General features: G+C 42.7%; 1 protein-coding gene across 9 annotated transcripts in view; it reads right to left on the bottom strand.

Annotated features, from left to right (window-relative positions):
* EYA1 (EYA transcriptional coactivator and phosphatase 1) overlaps window positions 1–16,018 on the bottom strand; it is a 274,101-nt gene that overhangs the window by 212,843 nt on the left and 45,240 nt on the right. The gene's annotated exons all lie outside the window — the stretch shown is intronic.

Below are 16,018 nucleotides of genomic sequence, written 5' to 3'. Positions count from 1 at the left end.
CAGAGGTGGGGTGTGGCCAGATGCCAGCCAGCATGGCTCCCTGAAGCAAAGGGGGCAGGGAGTGGGTTAATTCCTCCCTCCACCCACTCCCCCCAGGGAACCCCAGCCAAAGGTTGCCTGGCTAGGAGCAAGCAGCAGAGGGGGTGGCCAGGGCTGGCAGACCCCGGCTGTGGTCCCCCGGCAGGAGATGGGACGGAGGGGAGAATAAACACACTTCCTGCCCTCTTCACCATGCCGGCTGGCATCTGGCCATGCCCATCCTCCTGCCACTGCTCTGGCCAGAAAGCAGAGAGCACAGCCCAACCCAGAGATGAAAAGCATGCTGGGATGCTGGGGGACTTTGATTTAACTTAAACCAGGAAGGGACCTGGGGACAGACATTGCATACTCTGGTTTGACCCAAATCAGTTAAGTCTGATATTACATTCAATCAGGTCCATCTTAAACCAGTTTTGGCCCTTTTGAAACTGATTTATGTGCACTGAACTTCTGTTCTGCTGCAGGTTTAAACCAGTTTCTGATCACTTAAACTAGTTTATGTGTAACTTCTGTCCCTAGTGTAGGAGAGTGACGTTCTGGAAGTCTTCAGAATAACAGTGAGATAAAAGGTATTCAGTGAGTAACCCAGAGTTGTAACAATCAGAACGTGATATATGACACAAATGTTTGTTATCTCTATGGAGAAGCTGAAAAGAAACTTGCTGTTCATGTGCGTTAGGATATTTTACTTAACTAATCCCTTGCATGTTCCTATTTTTAAAGGTGCATCAGTGCTGTGCCAGAGGGGCCAAAACAGATGTTTTTGCAGATCGTTTTGGAGAAAAGGTTGCTCATGAATATAAGAAACTGGACTCAATGGCTGAGCAGATGTAACGGGGACCCTATCCCATTACTGAGGAAGAGATGGTCAGTGAGCTGCAGGCTAGCCCCAAAACATTATAAGGGCTGCTGGGAATCAAGAGGCTCTGAAAGAAGCAGCTGGTCTGCCCCAGGTGGTAGAGATGCAATCTGAGCTCACAGCTCAGAGGCTGCAGGGCTCCAGGCCATAATTAATAGGCCTGAGTGGAAAGAGGCCTGTCAGGGGACCCAAAGGGGTATGGTTAAGGACCTTATAGGGCCAGGATCTCTGTTAAGGCCTCAGTGTGGCCCTTGCCAAATTGTTGATCTTAGTGTTAATCTGTCTTTGATTTAAAACTCTGGAAAGCTTCACAAGGAAGAGGACAGTTTAGTCAAGAGACCATTAATATAAAACACTTATCTGGGCTGCCACTGTCTGTTTGACAACCAGGCACAGTCCATCAGTATGCACCAAAGGAAGTAAGTGAGAGAAAATGAACTGGGCAATATGAAAATCTCCCCTTGTGGAAAAATCGCAGTAATTTTTTATGCAACTAGAATTTGCTGTGCCTGAATGGTAACTGTTCTTAGAAGCATATTCTTTAAATTATTAATCTAGGCATCAGTAATCCTGGCCTAATCTCATGAATACTTATGTGCACACTGGTGGGGAGATGACAGGAAAGTGGGGGTTAATGTCATTAAAATGTCTTTCATTCTTCTTAATTTGATCGTTGAACATATCATGACAGAACAACATTCAGCATAAGCATCAAAATATAACAACTAGCTAGACAACTATATAGACAGCTATATGTGTTTCTATTTAACATATCTGATGCAAGGAAGCTATTAATTTTCTAAATGCATGGCAGAACTTCTCTGCAACATATGACAGCATTTGGCCACTGTCCTCTTGGGAAAGTTTCCCCTTTTGCAATTTGTTTTACAATGGCTTGTTTCTGGTCATGCAATCCTGGAATTCTCTTGCATACGTTCCAACCACAATTCAGTCTGTAACATCCAAAATGGCTACACACACACACCGCAGATTTAGTAAACATCAAAACAAATGTTCCTCAGTGTGCTTTCTAGTATTGAAATAGGAATGAGATGGAGCATTATTTCAGGTGCTACCTATTATACTCAAATCATCTGGGTAACAATAAAAATCATGGTAATACTCTGACTAGTTTCCCTTAAATAACAGATTATATCAATTGAACAAGAACATTGCAATGCATGTAAACTGGCTTCTCCTCTGAGCGCGAGACGTACTGGTGCCTTTTGCTGCCTGTTGATAGGAACTAAATATATTATCTGCATTCTCCATGACATTCCAGTTTGAACTTTACATGCCAGTAGTTATAGTGCAAGTGAATAAACAGCTGCCACAAGGCAGACATTTAAGATTTGAAATGCATGTTAACTGAGAAAATACATCTAAATATGAAATGCACATAGCAATGATTTAATAGCTATTGTTAAAAGTTACACTAAATATGCATATATTTAAAATCAACAAACTCTTACTGCTCAGAATTAAAATGGGTTCTAAATTTTATGTCAGAACCATTTGATCATGAAAGCATCATTTGCACACAGCAACAGCACATTTCTAAAAAGATGCTTAACTTTGCTCTGCTTTCCAAAGTTGATCAAAAAATATAGAACAAATTCAAAATCAGGCAGTACTTACTTTAACATTCATTTATCTTAGTGCTAATTTCAAGTAACTTCATATAAAATTAGAAAACAAATTTATAGACATGTAATAGGGTTCTCTAAACACAATATATATCAAGTATCCAGGATTCTCTTTTTGTTGTTATGCTGATGAAATCTCTACAGAAAATAGTTCAAATACATAAAATCTTTGTAGGAAATATATATTTTAAGGTGTAGATTAGAAAAGCATATGTGTATCTTAGATTCATAGATGTTAGGGTCGGAAGGGACCTTAATACATCATCGAGTCCAACCCCCTGCATAGGCAGGAAAGAGTGCTGGGTTTAGATGACCCCAGCTAGATGCCTATCTAACCTCCTCTTGAAGACCCCCAGGGTAGGGGAGAGCACCACCTCCCTTGGGAGCCCGTTCCAGACCTTGGCCACTCGAACTGTGAAGAAGTTCTTCCTAATGTCCAGTCTAAATCTGCTCTCTGCTAGTTTGTGGCCATTATTTCGTGTAACCCCCAGGGGCGCCTTGGTGAATAAAACCTCACCAATTCCCTTCTGTGCCCCCATGATGAACTTATAGGCAGCCACAAGATCGCTTCTCAACCTTCTCTTGCGGAGGCTAAAAGGGTCCAGGTTCTCTAGTCTCTCCTTGTAGGGCTTGGCCTGCAAGCCCTTAACCATACGAGTGGCCCTTCTCTGGACCCTCTCCAGGTTATCCACATCCCTCTTGAAGTGCGGCGCCCAGAATTGCACGCAGTACTCCAACTGCGGTCTGACCAGTGCCCGATAGAGGGGAAGTATCACCTCCTTGGATCTATTCGTCATGCATCTGCTGATGCATGATAAAGTGCCACTGGCTTTTCTGATGGCTTCGTCACACTGCCGACTCATGTTCACCTTGGAGTCCACTAGGACTCCAAGATCCCTTTCCGCTTCCGTGCCACCAAGCAGGTCATTTCCTAGGCAGTTGGTATGCTGGACATTTTTCCTCCCTAGGTGCAGCACTTTGCACTTCTCCTTGTTGAATTGCATTCTGTTGTTTTCTGCCCATCTGTCCAACCTGTCCAGGTCTGCTTGCAGCTGTTCCCTGCCCTCCGGCGTGTCCACTTCTCCCCACAGTTTTGTGTCATCCGCAAACTTGGACAGAGTACACTTCACTCCCTTGTCCAAGTCGCTGATGAAGACATTGAAGAGTATCGGTCCAAGGACCGAGCCCTGCGGGACCCCACTGCCCACACCCTTCCAGGTCGAAACCAACCCATCCACTACGACTCTCTCGGTGTGACCGTCCAGCCAATTCGCCACCCACCGGACTGTGTAGTCATCCAAGTCACAGCCTCTTAACTTGTTCACCTATGTGCTTTGAGAGAAGTTACTACATTTTCTGAGTAGTTTAACTATTTCAGCCAGATTCAGATCTTAAATGTATGTATATAGCTCCCATTAAATAGGGGAAAACATAATATTATAAAGATAAATTTCATATATTTTATCAAAAAAAGTATTGCAAAGCATCGGCCCAGGCTTTGGGTGCACTGTGATTTATGTAGTAACATAGCTGCTACTTCCCTATAAGGGCCTATCTACACGGGCACATTTTGTAAGTTAAAACGAATTAACTGCAGTTAAGGATTGAATGCATATTAATACCACGTCAATGGTGTCAGTTCTGTACTATGCTACAGTAAACTTCTGTATAAGAATGTCTATACTAGAGATTAATACGCTTAGACTTATGCTGCTTGACTTCACAGCTTCAGTTGATTTGACTTAGCTTACCTATCCATGTGAAGACAAGCCCTTAACTGTACCTAACCTCCAGTCTCATGCATTTTACTGAAGGTTGGGTCAAAGCTTCATACCAACCTGTGGTATATCAGGGCTGTGCGAAATTTCACCTGGTGTTTGTTTCTGAAGCTGTTTCGATGCGTTTCAAGCTCGAAACAGCAAAATCGAAATGAAACAAAAGCCTTTGAAAGAGCTTTTAAATGAAACAAGGGCACTTGAAACGTTTCAAAACGTTTTGAGTTTCGAAGCCAGGTTTACTTGGCTTCAGCACTGGTCCCAGCCGGCAGCAGCAGCCTGGGTGGGCGAAATGTTGAAATAGCATCAAAACAGCAAAACAGTTTTGATGAAAATGATACAGAACAGTGCTTTCGAAATGAAACAAAACTCAAAATGAAACACTGTTCCGTCAAAACGGAAGTCAAAATGGAATGGTGCTGTTTCGCACAGCCCTAGTTTATATCCTCCACCTTCTGTGTGCCTCAAAATCAGTGCACAAATGCTCCTGCACTTCAAGCTAGATAATCTGTGATGTCACTTGGTACTTCTGGCAGATATTCATTGCATCAGATACATGTCTAGAAAACTAAAAAGAACAAAAATACTGTAATCTACCAGCTGATTCAGTTCTTGGTATTCTCTTCTCCACTCTGGTTGAGCTAGTACAAAAGACCTTCTACAAGATCAATCGTAAATCTAGCTGCTTAAATCCAGCAACAGTGGGCTCCATAATCTCAACATAAAATGAGTAACATCCCGGGGCCAGGTTTGGGAGACAACTGAAAGCTGTGTCAGGACAGAGGCAACAGAACTGAGTCATAAGCCAGCAAGCCAGCTGCAGAGTAAAGGCCTTGATTCCTGAGCGTCTTGACTAGAGGACTCAGAGGTCCACACTGCAGCTGGAAAAAACAGCTGTTCTACAGAGGACATAGAGTAGGGCAGGACTGTCCAATTTCTGAGTGGTCAGGGGTAACAGGCCCCCACCAATGCCGCATTGACTATATGCCCCCTGGGCTGCATGCTGTGCAAGCTGAATACCATGGTGCAGCACCACAGAGGCAACACCTGCCTCACAGGAACAAATCCACTACGCTTCAGTAGCACCACCAGCCCTCCAACACTGCACCACATGCCTCTATTCCTCCCCCCCGCCACCCCCCGGCCCACTGTGCAGCAGGTGCTTCCCTGCTGCACTGTGCTGCATCTCTGTGCTGCATCAAGTCCCCAGGTCCTTGGTGTCTCCAGGCAGCAGGCTCTTTTGGCTGCTCCATGTTGCCTCACTCTGCCCCACCTCCAGGGGTGGGGGAAGAAGCAGAAGCTAAAGGAGGGAAAGAGTCCAGAGACACCACCAACAACAGCTGGAATAGTGTGGGGAGTGGCATCCGGAGTGGGAGCCAAGGGACAACATCTAACCTCAGAGGCTACATGTGGTTTGCACACCAACTGCAGGCAGAAAAATGGTATAGATATGTCACTATTAAATGGCCCACCCTAATCCTGTACCAGCACGGTTGTATGGGCTAAGCATAAGAAATGTTCTGAGCTTTATTTGTAATGTTAGACAGCAATTGTGCCTACTGTATTCACAGATTTTTTGTTTTCAGCATTCTTAGCAGAGGAATCCTCTCATCTTTTGACTGCATATGGGAACCTGTCCAATTCTGGAGTCTATAAAGCACAGTAACACATGCTCTGTCTGATCAGAACTTACAACCAAGAGATTAAGGGTGGAAGAAAGGAATTAACATCCTATTTTACCGACAGAGAGCAGAGGTACAGAGAAATCACACTGCCTTCCCCCAAGTTTGTATGTGTGACTGAACTAGAAACTGAATTCAGCACTGGATTGCAACTCAAAGTTTTAAGTCATGAGACCATCCTTTCCCTTTGAGTTCTATACACTGTAGTGAGATATCTTGCACAGGCAGGAAGAAGAGAGGACACCTCTGACCTTTTATTCAACTATACTAAAGAAGACTTTTTTATTTAACTATACTGAAGAGGTCTTAGACCCTTAAAAATTCAGTAGCAAAACAACAATGAAATTTATTATAAAAGTTCAGGAACAGCAATACTGGTATCACATAACACTTTCATATAAAAATGTGGATATTTGAGTTAAATTAACCACCTTCTCTGGTTACAAGAGACACAGGATTTTACTGCAAACAAACAAACAAGCACAACCCCTCTCCCCCCCCCCCCCCAAAAAAAAAAACAACAAACCAAAAAACCTTTTGTGATTGTTTTTCAAAATACTGAGCAGAAATGGTTATATATTGCTGGGGCACATTAGATAATCCCCAATTCATATAAAACCCAACACCTGCACATTTCATTGTAAACACTTTGCGATTCCAACTGCATTTGTTTGTCATGCCTCCCTAAGCCTCTATAGCTTTACTAACACCATTGTCATATACTTAATTATAGCCAGCTTTATTTTTGTTGGCAGACCTACAGAAGTCTCTGCATAATAGCTCTTAGCACTTGATTCACTTAGCTCATATTTTTATACCTACAAATGAATTATAAGAGAGAAATGTTTAAACACCAAAATATATCAAAGATATGTCATCTCCACTTTGAATGATTTTGAGTGGGGGCAGGGAAAGAGTGAGATATTTGGAGTTACAATATTAAAAACATTAAGTGTTGTATTTTTTTTGCAAAACCTTACTTCCATCCCTCCTCCCCCAGTCCTCCGCCCCCCTTCCCACCCAGACTGATTCACTTTAAAATAGTGGTAAATGAATGACCAATGAGGAGTGGGGAAAATACCTTTATATCAGGAAATAAGCAAACTAATGAGATTATAATTTGCTTCACGTGATAAGATTCTGTAGAAGAGATATAGGACACAGGACAAAGAATAAAGTCAGAAATTCTAAGAATGGTTTATAATGCCTAATTCTCAAGAAGTGCCAACATGTCTTATTCTGGCTAGGCTTGAACAGGGCCTTCAAAGGTAAAATAGCAGGTGTGAAGCCTGCAATAAATACAGGAAATTAAATACACAAAAAGGCACTGAAGCCACACATAATACTGATCAGGGTTGGATCAAACAGGCAGTATTACCTCTTGTTCGTGGACTGTCACTCGAATAGCAATGAAAAAGTACACACTGGGCATGTCTATATGAGATGCTTACTGTGCGGTAGCCTAATAACACTGCGCAGTAGTGTGCCAGTCAAAAACCATGCTAATAAACTACTGTGCAGTGTTATTAGGCTACTGTGCAGTAACTGTCACAAAAAAAAACATGTGCCAGCATTACTGCGCAGTAAATGTAGTTACTGTGCATTCAGTTAGTATTTCATTAACAAAATACTAAATTAAATGTGCAGTAACTACAGTGCATTAATGATGTGTAGATGTACCTTTTTGGCAGGTTTCCCTACCACAGGATTTTAAGTGGGAAAACCACAGATAATGGCCCACAGTCCCAAGTGGTTTGTTTGGACAACTGTTTGATATGCAAGTTCAAATACACCTCACAGTGCCTTTTCAGAATCCTGAAACTTACATGAGCAAGAGGATAATATCTTTAGAACCAGATTTCACAAACTTCTAAAGATAAATATAGTCAAACCTAAGACAGTTACCAAATGTTGAGAGACTAAAGTATAAGAACAGAATGACAAGAATACTGCATCAGTTAACGCCATTCCATCTGCAAAGGAGTGCTAGTAGTTGAAATTCTCTTAAAGTAAAAAAAAGCCAACTGCACCAACGCTATGGGTAATAATTACCATGGGAAAGGGTGTCAATCTGCCTGATCAACAGAAAACTTCTTATTACAACCCAAGGTGATACCAATGCTGCTTCTGAGGACATATTTAATGCTTAGTGCCACTGACTTCATCTGCTTCCTAGGAAGATGCATCAAGAGCAACAAACATTAAGGGTGCTAGAAAATGTACATCTCCCCACTGTAACTCATGGTGCTTCACAGGAAATGCCATGAGTTACAGCATTCCCCCTGACCCAACAGAAGGTCATTGTTGGGTCCGGGAGGTTGGAAGATCAAGCTCCAGTTTAGAGCAACTGCATGTCTGCAGAAATGTTGGGAGACTCCAATCCACCCACCCCGCCTTCCAGCACAGGCTGGGCAAACCCCAGATGGAACTCCCTCCCCTCCATTCCCCCATTCTTAAAACAGCACCAGGGGTGCGGCTGGGCTGTATCAACCCAGCTCTGCTCTCAGTGCATGCTAGCAGAAGTTAATGACGATGCTCCACCTTAGAGAGTTCAGATTGTTGTGCGATTAGGCATTTTAAAGGCATTCTGCAGCTGTGCACTTCTGTAAGGGCATGGCTGTAGAGTACTTTCAACGGGCTGATTGCACAAGAAATGTAACTTCTGTCTGCTTCCTAAGTTTAGGTGGTGAATCTGCCACAGTAGTTGAATAGGTCAGTACAGGAGACTAGGGCTATGTGAAGCTTTGGTCCTTGATTCGATTCGGCAAAGATTCTTTCCGATTTGGTGGCTGAATTTCCAAATCTGAATCAAATCAGAGGACCCTTTAATTTCTGCAAATTGAATCAGAACCCTCTGAATCGATTTGGAGAGATTCAGCGATTCAGACATAGTCACAGCTTTAAATGTTTTTTCTACATATCTCTAGGTAGCAGGGGATCATGAATGCTGTGATGCTGGGTGCATCGAGTGTCCCACAGAAGCACAGGGGGCTCCCCGGCACACTCCCCGGTGGACCCAGAAGTGGACCAGAACCACTTCTGGGTTCGCTGCTGAGCACGTGGAGGCCCATGCCCCACCCTCCCACCCCGCACTCCTGTGGGACACTCCATGCTCCCCAGCATCACAGCATTCACAAGCCACGTTGGTACCTCGAGGTATGTAGAAAAAACATTTAAAGCTGTGTCTATGTCTGAATCGCTCTCTGAATCAGCATCGAATCTTCAGATTTGGATTCGGCCGAATTGAATCAGGGACAGTGATCCGAATCAAATCACTTTCCCTGATTCAGGCCGAATCCAAATCAAATAGGGCCCGCTTTGCACGTGCCTACAGGAGACACTCTATTGAAAACAAGTATTAGACTTTTGCTCAGAAAGCCACTGAGGTTCAAAGATAGTTATTACTAGCAAATGGTAAAATGTGGTAAGTCCTGGGAAACTGAATTTCCAAGGGAGCAGAAGACAGCCAAGATTTTGTCAATATTTAAAAAGGAAACACAAGTAATCTGAAGTAAGCAAGCCTGACATTAATGGTATGGCTAAAATGGGATGCAGCGCAGGACAAAAATATAAATAATCCCGCTCAAAACAATCCATAGTAAAAAAATCTCAACCCTACTTTATCATTTCTTACATTAGAATGGCCAGCTGATAAGAGGAAGCAGTGCTGAACAGTGTACCTGGAAATGAGCAAAGGAGAAAATCCTACTATAGGAAAGGAGTGGCGGTGACCAGGGTGTGGAATTCTGCTTCGAAAGAGGTGGTGAGAACCCCTGCTTTGTGGTGGGGATAAGAGAAGGAAGAGAATCCCTGACACTTATCCTAGAATAACATGCGACTCTTGCTATCAGCGTTGTGTTTCCTAGCTTCTCATCCACTGCTCGATACGACACCATAATATTGAAGTTCTGAGTAAATTTACACAGCAAGCCTTACTTTTTTCTTACTCTCCCACCCACTGCCTGACTCAGAATCTTATAAATGAAATAAGGCCTAGAGAGCAAGTACACACTCAGCAGACTGTACGCCGTCAACAAAGTGGTTAAATCAGGTTGTGTGCTGCATTAATTTCAATAGAATAAATGGGCCCAGAGAGCTAAAGGTGTCAATGTGACCCTGTCACTTAAGAGCATTAGCAGTTAACCAGAGCACAAGGTCTTAAGTACAGAGTACTCACCTTGCTTAACTGGAAGGCAGATGACCACCAGTATCCTTCTGTTAGTTTTTTTATTAAGCATACAGAAAGGAAAGAAAAAAAGTGAAAGTGTTTAAAATACAAAGTATTAGAAATATTTAAGTCCTTCAATTTAATATTCTTTATTCTTTTTCTCATATGGGCAGAGGAATTTTAGGAGGAGGAGGGGAAAAAGAGAAATACAACCTTTTAGATGGTATTAGCTGTCCTTTGGAGAGAAAGAGAAGCTAGTTGTGATGATTTGAAGCTGCTAATATGGAGCTGCTAACAAAACTACCACCCACAAAAGGAGAGAGAAAAGAAAAACTAAAATAAAAATGTAGGTTCTGTCTCTGATGCAATTTGTACTTACAGCTGGAGACACATGGGCACAGCAAGTAACCCCATCAGCCACGCTGAGACCTGGCAACTTGCAGCAGCACTGGCTGCTTAGAGCCAACCAGCTGCCTAACTGGTCAAGGGCTGACAAGTGCATTACTGAAGAAACAGTGTTGGCTGCCTAAACCAGGCCCTTATTGAACAACAGGCAGCGAGAGAGAAGGTAAAGGATAAGGAATAAGGTGAAGAAAGGAAAATAATGCAAGGGAATAAAAACCCAAACCTAATATTATAGACATTCTTCAGGATTTATCCAAATCTGGCAAAAGGAAAGATACCCTCTGGGTCCCCCTCTTTTGCCATGTCTGATCAAGACTCCTTTCAGGATTAGGACCATGAAGACCCAACAGTACCACAGTGGATCCTAAGGTCCTAGAATACAATGGGGGTGATAGCCAAGATAATCGGTTTCCCTCCTTCTGGTGTACCTGTTCACAGCCTGATTTCATTAAAGTCTATTTTTTAAGGATCCCCAAAGTCACTGACTGATGGAATAGCCCATCCCTTCATTATTTCATCCATCAATCAGGTTGAATTTATAATGCACCAATTTTTGTCCATTAGTTTCCGATCTCTTTTCCTCTGGTTTACAAGACATGACTTTAACACAGTTGTTAGGTTATATCAGCAGACCTTTCTGTTTGGACTAATCCAGTCTCTCTCTTTCACCTTTACTGACTTTTACGGACAAATTTATGTAACAGGCTAAGTTGGTCTTTTGTTACCTTCCACAACTTAAGAGCACAGGCCTCTGCACAACAGATGTCACTGGTTACTGATGTTTAGCAGCAGGATTAAAATTTCCTGTAACTGTCAGTCATGAGTTAGCCTTCACTCAGAGCTCAGTTCAGCTCAGGGGAGAGCTGAAAGGCTGATACTTTTTGAATACTTATTTTAAATATTTGGCTTGCACGCAGAATGTTTTGGTTGTGTTTATTTTTATTGAAAGAATGCTGTTACTGAAAGAGAGAAAATGAAGCAATCCCTGTCATGAGAAAAAAAAAACAAAACAAAACTTTTCTGGACAGGTGAACTTGGAAGTAGGATATTTACCCTCTTGTTGAGTCTTGTCCTAATTAAGAGTGTAAACTCTTGGAGCCAGGGAGTGACTTCTTACTTTACCTCTATATAGTGCCTACCAGAAAGCAGCATGGCTTTTTCACTGGGGCTTCAGGCACTAGGGATAGACAGTTATTTAGGCACTTTTGACAATTTACTGTAATATTATACAATAATAAACAAATATTGTGTTTTCTTTGTCCAGGGAGTGCATGGACTGCAAGGTAATAATAATAAAAGTACAGCCATGGAAATTATTTCTTCTTTTTGATTTTATGGCTGACCCATTGAATTTTAAAAAGTCAGTCAAGCCTAAATCAAATTTTTAAAGAATTCTTGGACAATTAAGAGAATAAATGTTTTATAGAATTTTAATAAAAAACAAAAGTCCAGAGCCACAAAGCAGAAAGGAAGGAGGTGGTAGTGGTGCCAGTATCTCTCCCCACCATGCTATCACAAGAGTAGATACTCACTTAGGAAGTGAAAGACTTGGGTTAAAATATTATCTCTCTGCCCAATCCAGTGCAAGGCTAGAAATCCAGGTTCATGCCTCCCAGAAGATTGAGAAGTCAGGTTGTTCTTGAGTTCAAAAGGGATAGAACTAACAATGCAACTAGGTTTCTTTTATTATTCTTTATTTAATTCATCACATCTACAAAACACTGCATAATTTCAAAATATGGCATGACAAACACCATGATAGTCCCTACTCTAAGAAACAGCATAAATTCCCACGTGTGCTATTGCTAGCTTTTTACATCAATGTAAGCATAATTGTGAACAGAAGTGTAATGTCTTCCAGCTTTATCATTGTAAAACAACATGGTTATACTGTGGGGAATTTTTGTTGCAAAAATCTATGGTGCAGAAACCCCCAATTACAATATCTACCTTTTCCCACAAGTTTTGAAATAATCAAGAGACTTGTATATTTTTGTTGAGGATACAACTGAAAAATTCGGCTACTTTCAGATGCAGCACTGTGTCCACCTGGGGAGAAGTGTGCAAAATATAACTGGCTATTTATTTATCTAGGAGGATTTTCCAGAACAGCTTCTTACATTCTAAAACCTTCAGAATAAGCCACAGCCACCAGAATTAAATATGAAAACACAACATGAAAAAAACAAAGTTTATTGTCCTCAATCCCCAGCTAGAAACAAGGATCATACAGAATTGAGAATAAAGAACTGTGAAGCCGATTCATTTGTTTCTATAAACAGATTAATCATAGCCTTGTTTATAACATTCCGTTCAATTTACTGGTTTGAACAACTGTTTTCTGACAATGACCTTCCTTACATCTAATATCAGGAACTACCTAATTCTGAGGGTGCAACCTCTTTGATGTAAAAACTACAAAACTCCACATTCTAAACGTTGCCACATGGTGGCAAGTACTTCTGTAATTTCTTAGAAGATGGGCAAAAAATATTGCTAAGATCCAAGAGAATACTCATGGCTCAAGTAATACTCTTCTGAAAAACATTAAAAAATTCTGCTTGAAAAAAGTTATCCATTAGGAGCGCTTGCCACCCAAATCAATTTCAATCTGAATCACTGCCCTTGACTTCTAGAGCAATTGCAATTCCAAAGCCATTATTTAAGCTGACAGACGTACTGCTTTTGATCCATCTTGCCAGAGTGCTGTGGAGTGACTCCTTCTGCTCTGACTGGGGTCAGGTAGACATTCAACTTCTACCAGGAAAATCACTGCTCTCCTGGTAGAAACAAGAAGGGTACAAAGACTCAGGCTTTTTCTTCCAAACCAAAAATGGCCACTCTTGGGGAAAAAAGTAACGCAGCAACAATCAGGGTTAAAATCACTCCTGAGAGACGAAACATCTATAGATTTGCCCCCAGCTTAACTTATGGAAACCCGGAGAATCAGAGCTGGGGAAAGACTCCCCAAGACCAGGGTCAGGCCGGTCTTGACAAGGTGTGCAGGGCAGCTGTTCCCCTCCATCCTGTGGACCAGGAGGTAAGGGAAGGGAGTCCTTAGTTTCAGGAAGAGGCTCTGACTTCCCCTTTGCTGCCCCTTCCATTCAGCTGAGCAGCGGGGCAGTGACTTAAAAGCTGGCAGCAGGGAGCAGGGCTCCAGGAAAGCCTTTCCAATTGTTGGGGCAGCAATTTAAAATCCAGAGGGGCCAGGAGCCAAGTGTGCAGAGGCTTTCCCCAATCTGGTGCTTTCTTGCTGCTTGAACACCCAGCTGAGCAGCAAAGTAATTTAAACGCCGGTGGCTGGGAGCAGGGCTGGAAACACTTTGGTGGCACAGTGGTAAGAAGCTGACAGAACCAGGAGCTGGGCTGTGGAAAGCCTCTGCATACTTGGTTCCTGGCCCCTCTGGCTTTTACATTGCTGCCCCTGCCACTAAGCTGAGTGGCGGGAGAGGGACAAGAGGAAGCCAGAGAGACTGGGAGGCAGGTGCACAGGGGCTTTCCCCAGCTCGGCTCCTGGGTCCTCCAGCTTTCCCTTGCTACCTCACCACTCAGCTAACCAAGACAGGACAAGGCAAGCTGCTGTGCCACTGCAGTGAAATGTGCCCACCTTGCCCCACACTTTTCTGGGTCAGCCCAGGGCACTGTGGTGTAAGGCAGGCTGCCGTGGCCCTGTCACAAGGCTGCCAGAGCCTTGCTGCAACAGCCCTATATTCCTACCCCTCTCCTGGTGCTCCTCTGGGTTAGCTCCCAGGGAGAATGCCCCCCTCCTGCCACTCAGCTGATCGGTGGGATGGGGGGACATTCTTCCAGGCCTGAAAAACTCCCAGCACTGTCTGTGGCAGGTGCTGCTATTCAGCAGCTGCCAATACTTGACAGCCTGCCCCCTTTCTCTGGTAGGAGAGAGGGCAGGCTCTCAATTAATGGGCTCCCCAAAGGGGTGGTGGGGGTGAGAGCTGGCCCTGGAACAACCCTCTAGTGCCCCCTGGCTGGAGAGCTTGCCCATGAAGCTCTCCAGGTATGGGGCAAGAGGAACTTCTGTACAGTCTGGCTCCCTGGTTATTTTTCTATCAGGAGAAATTTCTTACAGTAGACATGAACATCAGCATACAGCCTGAGAGAGTTCACCCTGCCCAGAAAAAAGATGATTTTCAAGAAGTATTTGTCTTGGACTTTTAAATATGGTTCAGGAATGTTTTGAATTTCTTTTTTGTTTTAGCCATAAGACAAAGAAAAGTAGTATTGCCTGTGTGGCCTAGTTTTCTCTGCAGAATTGCAGGATCCCTAGAATGCCTTATCAGCATTCATGTCTTTGTCAGCAAAAAAGTATCAGCACTCAGAGTGCCTTAGTAAGGGGCGATCTGGCGGGGGGCCAGAAAATGATATACCCTGCCCTGCCTTAGATATAGCACAGACTGTGACTGCACATCTAAAGTAATTTGAAATAATCTGTGCAACTACTGACCACCTAGATCAGTGTTTGGATCTTTTTAGTTCAAAGCCAAGGTAAAACACAATTTTATGTTCTTGCACATACAATAAAACAACTAGAAACAGACCATTATTTACAATAGCAGATCTTGCTCCTAAGTACTAGTACTCTTGTTAACAGAACAGAAGTAAATCACTAATTGTTCTACTCATTTACTATGAACAACATTTTTCAGAAGTAGCTTTGAAGCACCCATTAACCTTATTCTTCAAAGATGTTTAAATATGAAGTACAAAGCCTCTTCAATACACCCTGGATTTCCTGGAAAACAATATGCACTTAATATTCCTTGGATTTCTGGGAGGGGGAGCTATTTGTTTGTTTTGTTTTTCTCTACCTGTTTTCACAGTTGGGAATGCAATCTGTCTATTCAGCAATACCACCAACCACAAAACAAATCAAAGCTTTAAATAAGCACCTAGAATTCAAAGGTGGTAAGAGGGGACTTGCTTATAACAGTCCGCCTCCATCTACTCTATACTTACTCCTTTCCTGCTCCTATCCAAAGCAGTTTTTACTTAGCTGTAGTAAGACAGACTCAGTTCTGAAACTTGCTTCTGGGCAGCCAGACATCTCCACTCCCTTCAGCTGCTCTTAGTCAAGTTACAGAACGCTCTCAAATAAACGGTAGATTGTGCTTAACAGCAACAATTCTCTCTCAGAGTTGGAGAGGGAAATCTAGAAAGACAGGGAAGATCAAACTCATACTTAGAGAAACAAGATGTTCTTAGTTACAGTTTATTAATAGGAGAATGCAACAATCAGAAGGAAAAGAAAGTTTAGAGCAGCAATGTAAACAAGAAAGTAAGGAAGAATTTGTGTTTAATAGTGCAAGGAGCTGGCTGTATGTTTGGCTTGTGCTTACCATCTCAAAGACATAATGGCAGCAGATATCCATTCCAATGTCTGAGTATAGGATTTGTGCAGCGTGTGCACTATACAAACCTGCTTCATG

This window comes from Alligator mississippiensis, chromosome 3 (genome assembly GCF_030867095.1).
Source record: "Alligator mississippiensis isolate rAllMis1 chromosome 3, rAllMis1, whole genome shotgun sequence".
Taxonomy (NCBI): domain Eukaryota; kingdom Metazoa; phylum Chordata; order Crocodylia; family Alligatoridae; genus Alligator; species Alligator mississippiensis.
Note: the sequence above shows the minus strand (reverse complement) of the source record. Positions and strands in the feature narration are given on the sequence as shown.